Below are 11,895 nucleotides of genomic sequence, written 5' to 3' on the forward strand. Positions count from 1 at the left end.
TATTTTGATCTATCTCGTAGGGTTCAACCAGCTTTTGCAATATACCTAAGCGCAAAAAGTGTTTATTTACGACATCACATTAAAAACCTCAAAAATTATCAGTGTTTCTCTACTATTTATATGCATTTCATACACATATAAACCGTCCTCTTGAATAACTTTATCTATTAAAAAAGCCGCATCAAAATCCGTTGCGTAGTTTTGAATATCTGAGCAAACATAAGGACAGACAGCGGAAAGCGACTTTATTTTATACAATGTAGTGGAGAAGAATACATTTATACGTAAAGGAAACAAGAGGGGATAAATTAAGTATATCAAGGACAAGAAGTTCTAGAAAAAAAATTAACTTTTTCATTGTTTATTTTCATGTTGAATCAAACGTAACTGCAAGATATTCTACTCAAAATGAGTATAGAGACACATCCTTAAAATCCAATAAGTAAAATAATATGTATTATTGCATGATAAAAATTTCTGGTGTGTACTCCATACTAATTCTTATCATGTTCCATTCGGTTGTTGTTAACTTTTGTACTTCTTTTTGTGCTTTTAGCTACAAAATCATTAATATGAAAAATTCTGTATTTAGTTTCACTTTACTTTAGTTCGTGATAGGTATTAGATTTTAAAATTTAAACACTGAATGTTGATGTATCGGGTAGAAGGAGGATAGGTAGGGTGTACCTCAACGAATTTCAAGTTGCTAGAGCAGTGACATTGATCGAAGTAGGGTATTCAAAGCGTCGTGTAGCCCAAATGCTTAATGTGAGTCATTCTGCGGTTTCCAGATCTTGGAATCGCTACCAAATTTACGGCATAGTAAAAAGAGCCCTTTATTTCAATTGACAAAGGACAACAACTCGCAGACAAGATCGATTGTTACGACTTTGGGCAATCAGTGGTCACACCGATTCTGCTAAAACACTGCAAAATCGCCTTATAGAAGCTACGGGAACGCGAATTACGAAACCAACTTCACGAAGTACAACTCCATGCAAGACGATCTGCTAGAGTCCCTACATTAACTCTAGCTCATCGAAGAAATCGTAGAAAATTTTGTCGAGAGCATCGTAATTGGAGTTTAGAGCAGTGGGCCAATTTGATGTTTACAGATGAAAAAAAAATTCGTGTTATTCAACAATGACGGACGTGTTCGGGTATGGAAACGTCCCGGTGAACGCTATTTGGATAACTGTGTACAAAAAATTGTTCCATTTGGAGGTGGATCGATAATGGTTTGGACTGGTATAACTTTTACAGGATACACGGAGCTTGTGGTATTTCGAGAAGGGACTTTAATGGCTGTCCGTTACATAGAGGAGATATTGGAACCTCATGTCGTCCCATTTGCACAAAATATGGGCGCTGGATTCATTTTACAACAAGATAATGCCAGGCCACACGTAGCCATGGTCGTGAGAAATTTCCTATAGGAGCACAATATTAATGTATGAGATGGCCAGCTAATAGTCCGGATTTAAATCCCATTGAGTAACTCTCAATGGGATTTGAATCCCATTGGGGATGGGAATAACTCAAAATAATACATATTTTTTTACTTATTGCATTTTAAGGACATGTCTTTATATTCATTTTGAGTAGTTCATTTTGTTTCACAAGTCGGACCTGTTGTCTAGACATTACCTAGGTGTATTTCACTAGCACGAAGTAATTATACATGTAACTACCAATTACTAGAATTCAGTGAGGTATAACTATTATCACACGTTTGTTGAATAATATATTAATTTTCAACTACAAAGGAGAAAAAAGGGGTCGATGATTTTATTTCGTTAAAGATTGAATAATAATAAAACTAGTGAATTGAATAGTAATAGATTAGTAACGAAGGGAACCCGTCAAGTCATGATGAGATAGGATCCCCGTGACCTGAAAGTCAAAATGAGTTTTTCTTTTCACAGTTACTTACTGCCTCACCGGACGGTGAACTTAACCAGCTAAACTGCGCTTTTCTTCTGTGGAATGACCTGAAGTAGAAAATTGGGGCATTCATCCTGGCCTGACGAAATAGTTAACTAAACTGAGGCAGAATAAATGTAGAGATATGTCTTTCTTTTCTCTTCACAGGAACCACGATTCAAGCACTTGATGATCACTTACCATGAGTGCCCTCCGTGGTATCGGAGCTTCACTAAGTTGACCAGCGCAACCTTTCTGATTAACAATAAAAAACCTAATTATCAACTAGCATGACTGTTTAAAAATCTGTATGCTTTAAAATTTGTTTTTCCATTAACCAGCTGTCGCAGCCCTACGAACGACAACCCTCAGAAGTTGAAACTTGTGCGAGCTAATGATTAACGAGGTCTTGGCTTTTAACGTGTGATTCCTAACACTCCTAACTCATATTGTTATACAACACAAAAAATGTAACTGAAAAAGAATATTTAAATAAATAATGTGAATTGAAAAATGAAAAGTTGTTTGTACGAAGTATGGCGTTGATAATGAATGCGATTTCTGAACATTGATGAAAACATAGGATATATAAACAATGTAACATTATCTAACCCCAAGTCTAACCCCTTAGAGTTGCACATGCAGGTGGTTAGTTGAATAGAGAATTGAGTTGAAATAAATAAATGAGCGTCATTGAAGAATAATCTGCAATGACCCATGCAGAACCTCATATTTTTCATTTATCGACATATCATTTTCTAAACCTGTAAAGAAATGTATACAGATTAATCCAATAAATTGTTGATACCTACAAGTCTTAATCAGTGATAATGTAGAATTATTACTTCAAGAACCAATATAAAGAAATAAATTTCATAAAAAATTGTTCTTGAATTCGAGATAAACGTAGTCCGTGAACTATATCGACTAATCCACAAACTGCGAGGCAGGTACAAAACGTTTTGAAATCAAGTCTCATATCCTATCAAAATGTTAATAAACCGTTGGGAAACGTTTTATCGTACATGTTTTATGGTGTTTGTCGAATTAACTGAACTATTTTTAATTTAGCCGAGATTATGGTTACATCACAATACCGAAAATAAACAGACGAAAAACTAAATTGCTTTTTTTAAATATCAATCATTATCTAAATTGGAATTTATCGCCAGTAAAGTTACACTTCAGAGGTATGTTCAATATGAAATTGCATAATCTTTTTTTCAGTAGATGCATCGACGACACTTTTGTTCTACATGCTACAGTGCCGAAAATTCCATGTATAGAAGTTACTTTCAGATATTTTTATTTATTGCTTATAGTGCTTTTTTTTATTTGAGGGTGAAAACACTATTCTCAATAAAAGTTTTAGATATCAGTAAATTTGATTTTTTTCTCAAATACACCTATAAACAGAGTAAGTACCGAGTAGAAGTGTGATTTAATTAGGGTTTTTAGATGTAATGTCATATAGCGACTTTCATATTATAATTAGGTCACGAAAAAACTTCCAAAAAGTATGAGATTTTGTGTTCTTCAAGAAAAGCACGATACCTGTGAGTCGAAATTAGTTTTGTCAACTGATTTTTCAATATTCAACCAAAAATTTCAACGAAACATATTTGAATAAATAAGTAAATGACTTCTTTGTTGCAGTCAGTGTCACCTCACAAACCACAAGAGGAGACTAAATCATCTGTCGGTAACAAATAAGACAGATGGGTATCCGCGGCTAAGCTAAACAGTGGAGACGGGAGTGGGTTAAACAACTTAGCAAATTTCAAATAGATCTTAATGGGCGCCAGGTAAATTTAATCCTCCAGATACCCTAAGTAACTCACAATATCAATAACTTACCAATTAATATTGGAAATAAAAGATAAGATCCCCAATATGATTTATTCAGTAATCCTAACTTACATGGATTAACCAACAACGCTTCTAAGACAACAATGCAATATTCACACTACTACGCGATGTTCAAATGTCAATACACGAGCGCGGTGTATATAACCACGAATTCAATCAGCCATAAATTACGGTAGTAACGACGCTCAAAAAAACTACAATACGTCGAGTAAAACTACCACGAAAATTGAGTAGGCGAAATCGTAAATACTAGTATCGGATGGTAAGACAAACTCGTTTGCGTCGCGTGAGCTCAGGCGTAGGCGCATCTGTGTCAATCAGCAATCGTGAAAGGAAGAATATACCTCAATTTCCGTTTCACAAATATCTATATCAATCAGGTATCAATAAACAACTCTTAATCAATAAACGATAAACAACACTATATCAACAGGTATCAATAAACATAAGGGCAAACAATTATTTAAATATCTCAGTATAGCACAAATTTTCAAATAAATCAATTATAACTTGCGTGCTCCTTTTGGGCCACCCGGTATATGGTGTTAGGCTACCCCGTAGTTCGACGGAGGTGGATCACCCTGTAGTACGGCGGAGATGGATCACCCTGTAGCACCGGTGGAGATGGATCACCCTGTAGCACCACCACGATAGATCACCCTGTAGGGCACGACAAGCTGGACCAGTAATGGATCACCAAATAAGATCCAGAAAGATAAATAAAAAAAAGGAAAGAAGAAAAAAAAGGAAAACAGGAAAACCGGAAAACAGGAAAAAAAAAGAAAGAAGGAAAAAAACCCCTGGCCAAGGGGTTTTCTATACGATTCTTCGTGTGCGGTGCTCTGCACGGAAGTCCTGCTGGGACTTGATGAGTGACTGAGGGCCTTCTGTTTCTTATGAATCTAATTTCGGAAATCCTTCCACCTGGCACGAGTTCGGTAACCACCACAAATCCTCAAAAGAGCTTAAGTTTCAGACTGCAAATATCCACACCAAAATGACCAATCAGTCTTCCACTATACAATCCTGACTTGTAGAAATAATCCCCGTGAAGGATGGCACAAATAAAACCAAATATATCCTACAATCAGTCTGATGGTACTCTTTGAACTCCGAACCAAGCTCGTCGAAAGCCAACTTCCGAATACTAAGGAGACTGCCACATCTGACAGCTAACCAGTTGTTGCCACAGTGCGTCCAACCTACCCTACAAGCACCAAGGGGGCGCTGTGCACAACATCATAAATCTAACAATTCCTCCACAGCCACTTGATACATCATCAACAAGTCCATGACCCATCAAAACTCCTTCTCAAAGCAATGCAACCCTAAAACAACCCTTGACAACTTGAGTAACCGATAAATCCTCCACCCGTGAACAACTGTAGAACTAGTTCGGTGTAAGTCGACGGAACGATACTACGAAAGTTCGGCAGATGTCAACCAACAGCTGTCTCTTAACCTTGTTTACGAATATTTACAAAATATATTGTTCCAACCTATTTTCAACTATTTACCAATCCTTATTCATGCGATGGAATAGAAACATATAAGGTAAGTCGCCATAACCTTCCCTTTCAGTACAAATATTAGAGCATTCATCTTATGCAGAATATTTACCGAAAATATCAAACAGTATTCAGAAACCAGAGCTAACTAATATTGTTTTTCAGGCGATATGGCTCTAATATGTCAGTAATCCTTCTGGAAGTAATGAATAACGATCTATGCAAGAAATATTCTTGGAAAGATATAGGGAATAAGGCAGACAACGGCAAAAAAAATGATAGGTGAAGAAAACTGAGAAACAAACAATAACAACTATTTCAACCTAGCGAGGAATTTCGGATCTCCAACGTCGATTGGCAATAGGAGAATGCGTAAGTACTGGTCAAAGCAGTTAGTCAGGGAGCATACATTTATTCTTATACATTTCAGGTATGGTTTTCTATGGAACGGAAGATTCCCATTACTATGATGTTAAATGAATAAAATCTACTTGTAACTTAATTACATTGTTAATATCCTTTGAATAAAGATCTTAAAAGGTAAGGTAGTGTTTTGAAAGGTCACATAAGAGCAGTTTGATCTAGTGCTAAATTGAAACGTAACATCAGTAGAATCTCTTATGGGAATTCTTTGATTTATACCGTTCTTTTTACCATTTTAGGCAGAAATTTGAATAGAATATATTTATCATGCCCCCTTTACGTCCAATATCATTTATATATCCCAGGCACCATAATTTATAGACAAATTCCGAAAGCCCCTACTAAAAGCATTTTTAGTTAAAAAATATATAAGGTTTCACCTTTGAGCTTATCTCTACGGATTCTGAGTCAATCTCGGACTCGATAAAAGACGCAATTTGAAAACTGGCTATACTTTCATAACGATAAACAAGATATGTGATGGAATTAGCCGATAAATCCATAAATAACACTATGGTGAGATTTTCACTAGACAGTTTACAAAACCGCAACACGTGTTTCACGATACAATAACTCTCTCAAGCATTATCATAATGATTAAATTCTACTTAATTTGGGCTTTATTCAATATATAATTGAATATGATTTGAATCATATTACCTATTGCATACGTAATTACGTATAATTTTATTTTACCTGAATTACTTGAGGTAAAATCTATTTGAAATTTCTAAACATCACAAAACTGTTTTTGATCAAATTATTAGGTAAATGGACATTTTGTGCTGCATGTAATAACAATTGACCTTCAACCTACTCAACGATTCATTATTATACATGAGTTTAGGTGAAAATTAATTGGAAATTCAAATATCGTAAAAAGAAATTTCAACAAATTCATTAAATGGTCCTGTAATAAACTAATTATCAAGTCACATCAGAAAGCAGACTCAGAAGGGATGAAGAATTCGATTCTATGTGGTATTTCCGTTTTCAGAATTCTGGGATCTAGTAATTTATAAGCATATTAAAAGATTTAATTTCAAACATCTCTCTTCGAAATGTAGTGGTGGTTGAAAGGATACCCTTCTGTCGCAAATATGGAGTTGTGCTTCACATTCAAGAAACCATGTTATGTTCTTTTATTCGTGGAGGAAATGTTGTCCCCGTTTAGCCAATATAAAGTTTTCGACAAGAACCTGAAGTCAGCTCCTTATCTATCTGAAGTTTTGTCTTTAGCGTTCCAATGAATTTGCTTGAATTTTCATTTGTCTAGTAAGCGATTCTAATCTGATTAAACTTAATGGGCATAGATAGTTCCAAAAACTTTTGGGCTAGGGCTCAAATACCCACCTTATAAAATCACAACTCATTCGACGATTCGTTTGACAGTTTAAATATCCTGATGTTCAACTTACATTCACCCAGTGATGAAAAAGAGTTTGATAGTGAGAAAAATTTATATTTCATTAATATGCAGACTCTTCAAGAGAGTTGGAAAGCTCAACTACTTTTACACAAATTTCAATTGATTAAACTTCTGAATCGCTCAGTATATATCCACAAAATTCCATACTTTTTGGAAGTACTTTTGTGATCGAATTCTAATATGGAAGTCGCTATATGACTACATCTAAAAACCCTAATTGACCCACACTTTTACTCGGGACTAACCCTGTTTATAGTGTATAATTGAAAAAATCGATAAAAAACCTAATGCAATGATATCTGAAACTTTTATAGAAAGCATTGTTTGCTAACTTTCACCCGAGCCTTCACCTCAAACTTCTATACATGATCTATACATATTTGTGAAGAGTTTATATTGAAATTACTCAATTGCCTTCCCAACATTTTTTGTATAAAAACGGTCGAAACGTTTTTTTACGAAAAACTAACCTCTCCTAAAAATATATTCATTCAATTGAGTTGCAAATATGAAAATCATGTAATAATATATTGTATCTGACACAATAATATGAAAAAACATAGGAGTTTGTCTAGGTTTTTCTATCCATTTGTGAGATGTAAGCGATTCAAATACTGTTCCTAAATCTTTGTCACATAAGTGATATGTTTCTTTACCATTAGATTAAGTCGACTCTGCTTGGTTTCATATAAAATATAGTCTTCACGTGAGTAACAGAGCAATTGAATAAAGGGTCTGACTGGTGAATTATTTTGGTAACCAGAAGGGGGTGATGGAATAAACATTAAAAATTTTGTCATTAAGATTTATTTCTTTGAGTTTATTTAGAAGTACCTATTCATCACCCTTACATATTTCAAGACCAAAAGATAGGTTGTATATTTATCGACATACAAAAAAATCATGTCTAAAACTTTTTTCCAAAACCACTGTAGCATCTGATAATTGATTATCCTTCTTAAGAAATTCACTTATCAACAAAACAAAGGTTAGATACATACTGAATGTTATAGGAAATGTGTTAATTCAAAAAAGATAGAAATCGATCTGTTCCACATAATCATTTGTAATTTTTTTTTCTATTTTGATTTTGATGCTTTTTACTGAAATATGCATATGCAAATTCCAAACAGAACGCATACCTACTTACCTCATTCATATCTAATTAAGTACTTACAAAAATTATTTATATCAATTAAAGAAAATTGATGAATGTAGCCGTTACTACGTGGGGGGAAATCGTAATGAAGAAAATAGAATTGAAACTTTCTATGTTTTTACCACTTTTATTTGTAACTAACGTTACTGCAGTTTCGAATTTCGTCCTGTAAGGACATTCTCAAACGTATACATTAAACTAACAATGATTGATTACATTAGCCCTTATATAAATATCTAGGTGAAAATATCTATGTGAAAGACAGGTACACAGTTAGTGCCATAGATGCTTTTTATCTAGACACTTGAGGTTCTTTTTTGTTTTTATAGTAGCTGAACTGTCAATTTTATTCAATTAATTCAATATCGCCTCTCTCGTTCTCTTCCAGAGATTAGTGAGGTATTTCATTCCACCTTCGGTTGAGTATTTTGTTGACAAATAATTGATACATTTTTATCTGAATATCTCTGAGATCCATGATAATAATTAAATAATTTTCAGAAACATTTTTATTTCTATACTCGTTTTGCTGACACCGTAGCTTTAATTATCATCAAGGATAGTGTTATTAATTTTCAAGTAATGGTCAGTCCATTTATATCTCTCAGAATTAAACTAAAAAAAAACTAGATTTTGATGAAACCCGTCAAAATATAAATGATTTTTCATGGCAAGTTCAAATAGAAAGTTAATAAATACCTACCTATTTTTTTAAGAAATGTTTCTATAATGACATTTATAACAACTTTTACACGGAAACTGCTTACTTTATTCTGCCGAGTTGCAAGTTGTATAAGTAGGTATAGAATTGCAAATGCTTTTATTTCACAGGTGTCCAATAATGCATAACTTATGCATGGCAAATGCTCATTACAGCCAGAAAGAAGTCGTGTTGATTCATATTAAATAATTCAAGACATCCCTCAACACATGACGTTTAATCTTTATTTCTCCGATTACCTCGTCAAAACCTCATATACCTACAGTTATCACAGCTGTGACACCTGAGTTGACAACTCAACTCGTGAATATTTGGCAAAACAAATTAAATTCTAAAAATAAAAACTTACGTGTTTGATTCTGTGCGAGCATTAAAGCAAGTACAATTAACAGCAATCCCATGATGGAACAGTACAAAACACACTGGAAATCCCTTCAAACAGCAAACACTATCACTTTTTCGCGAAATTCAGTTGCCCAAAATCTAACTTCAAACATTCTCGTTCGATAAACACAAGATACGAACGCCGACTTTTAGGTTAGGTTCGCTTACGACACAACGCGCAACACCGTCTCGTCGAGAAACAAACGAAAGACTGCTTAGCGGTGAGTTCGCGCGCCACGGTATACCGCGATCAAAGATGGAAAAAAGTGTGATATGATATATGGGTTGCATAGGTCATTAGGGGCTTCAGGAAGGAGAGGTATTTTCAGAGCTTTCAGAGTGATTGCAACTATAAGAAGCTTTTTGCGAATTACATGTTAGCTTCTTGGGCGGTTATAACATTCCAGGCTATTTTCAGCCGTTATTACGCGAGGAATTCAGATCAATGCAATATGATGATTAACAACCATTAACTGATGAACTATTATATTTGGATTGCAAGCAGTTAACTAGGACACTTAGTGAAGTTGGATGTTCGAAAACAAGGAGATTCGTATTTGTATATCGTACCTACATTGTTACAGCAAAACTTTTGAAAAGAGTGTATTTCTTTTAATGTTTTGTCATTAGATGTTCGACAGAGGAATACAATCTCGATCAATAGGGAAAGGTGTTACATTTCAAGTGTATTAATTAGTTTTATCCAAAATCTGAAAATTCAAAAAGTTCAATCATACATATGGGAAATGTTCTACCGAGATTCATGTCACTTAATTTCCCTGATTTTTTTCTCCTATTCTAACAACTTCACAACCCATCGCAATCTCCATGACATTCAGTTAATTTTTTTTCTCATTCTCTATAATTGAAATGTTACCATGTACCTGCCATTATTTTTTGTTTGAAGTATTTTACCGTGAAATCAGCGTTAACACTGCTGTCTATAGTTAGGTTAGTACCACAAAATGTCAGTAATGATTTTCCTTCCAACTTAACCAGAAATGATTCTCCATTCCTGAGACCCTTTGAACTGAAATTTAACTGATCTGACTCCAAATCTGATGACGAATTTCATCAATAATCATCATACGTTTCCTAATCAGTCCCACTGTCTACCTCTGATGAAGTTTCTTAAATCCTCTACTATTTCGTCACAATATTCTTTGAATAAAGTTGATATAGTTCTGTAAGTGTATTGGTGGAAAGTCCTTCGTCCTTTTGAAATCAGGGTCTATCAGGGTGGAGTTTTTGAATCGGAAAAAAACATAAGGTATTATTGTAGGATTTTAATCATCAACTTGCCCATATGTTGATGAAATGTGTGGAAGCATCATTTGAGGAACTACGAAAAGAAGAAGCTTTACTTCTAAGTGGATTTGAGTGTGTTACATTCTATTGTAGAGAATCATCAAAATTGTCAGTACCGTCTGTTGGGGTGAGATTGGCCCTTCAAGGGTAACATTGGCCCAAAGTTAGAAGAGTTTTATTGTGCTGTACTGTAATCATATGATGTGTTATCGACCTAGTTTATCCATTACTGGATAGGTAGCACCACTGGCCCACCTGTTGATCAAGTGGGAATTCAGTTCCATATTTCACCACCCCTCCAGTGTTACTCCACCTTTAACTATGAGAAAGTGTCGAAATTTGATGTCTCCCAACTTTTACTTGTCAACGCTTATTCTTGAAGAGCTACTAGCAGGTAAGTATATAATAATATTATATATTCAATTGTTTCAAGTATTTTTGGTGTAATAATGCTGTTACCTTTGTTATATACAAAGTAATTCGATGTCACTGTTTCAGGACATCTTTGACATCTTTTATTATTATCGTAAGTACTAATTTTTGGATTTTGTCGCAGAAAAAATGCCGAAAAATCGAATAAAACCTCTTGGAACTAGAAATTACGCCAATTACAAACCAGAAGTGTCAGAGTAGTGTTTAGAGGCTATTAGCTCAGGTGATTTAACCCAAAGAGCTGCAGGAAAAAGGTATAATATACCTAAATCTACGATAAAAAATAAACTTGAAGGGGCTCATACAAAAAATGTAGGTCGTGCAAGAATCTTTAGTGATGAAGAGGAGCATATTTTCGAACAACATTTAGTAAAAATTTCAGACTATGCGTTCCCTGTAGTTGAAATGGATTTTCGTTATGCAGTCAAAAGCTATTTGGACAAAAAAGGTGTCCACATTTGTCAGTTCAAAAACAATCTCCCTGGCTATGAATGGACAAAAGCAATTTTAAGACATGAGAATCTGACTTGTAGGATAAGTTCCAATCAGAAAGGTCAGAGCCGAAGTGGATGCTTCACTCATCAAAAATCACATTGACAACCTCAAAGAAGAGGTTTAAAATGTTCCCCCAAATAATATATTCAACTACGATGAGACGAAGCTTACTGACGACTCGGGGAACAAAAAGGTTATCTGTAAGAGAGGAGCAAAATATCTGGAGAACATTTGCAATTTCAGT

General features: G+C 34.5%; 1 long non-coding RNA gene across 1 annotated transcript in view; it reads right to left on the reverse strand.

Moving 5' to 3' along the window:
- LOC141481028 (uncharacterized) overlaps positions 1-9,647 on the reverse strand; it is a 338,121-nt gene extending 328,474 nt beyond the window's left edge. The window contains exon 1 of the long non-coding RNA XR_012464705.1: positions 9,382-9,647. This is a non-coding gene — a long non-coding RNA (uncharacterized lncRNA). The remainder of the gene's footprint in view (positions 1-9,381) is intronic.
- Between the last annotated feature and the right edge of the window lie 2,248 nt (positions 9,648-11,895).

This window comes from Leptinotarsa decemlineata, unplaced genomic scaffold, assembly GCF_025532065.1.
Source record: "Leptinotarsa decemlineata unplaced genomic scaffold, Ldec_3_MD MMD2_tig00000035_RagTag_RagTag, whole genome shotgun sequence".
Lineage (NCBI taxonomy): Eukaryota > Metazoa > Arthropoda > Insecta > Coleoptera > Chrysomelidae > Leptinotarsa > Leptinotarsa decemlineata.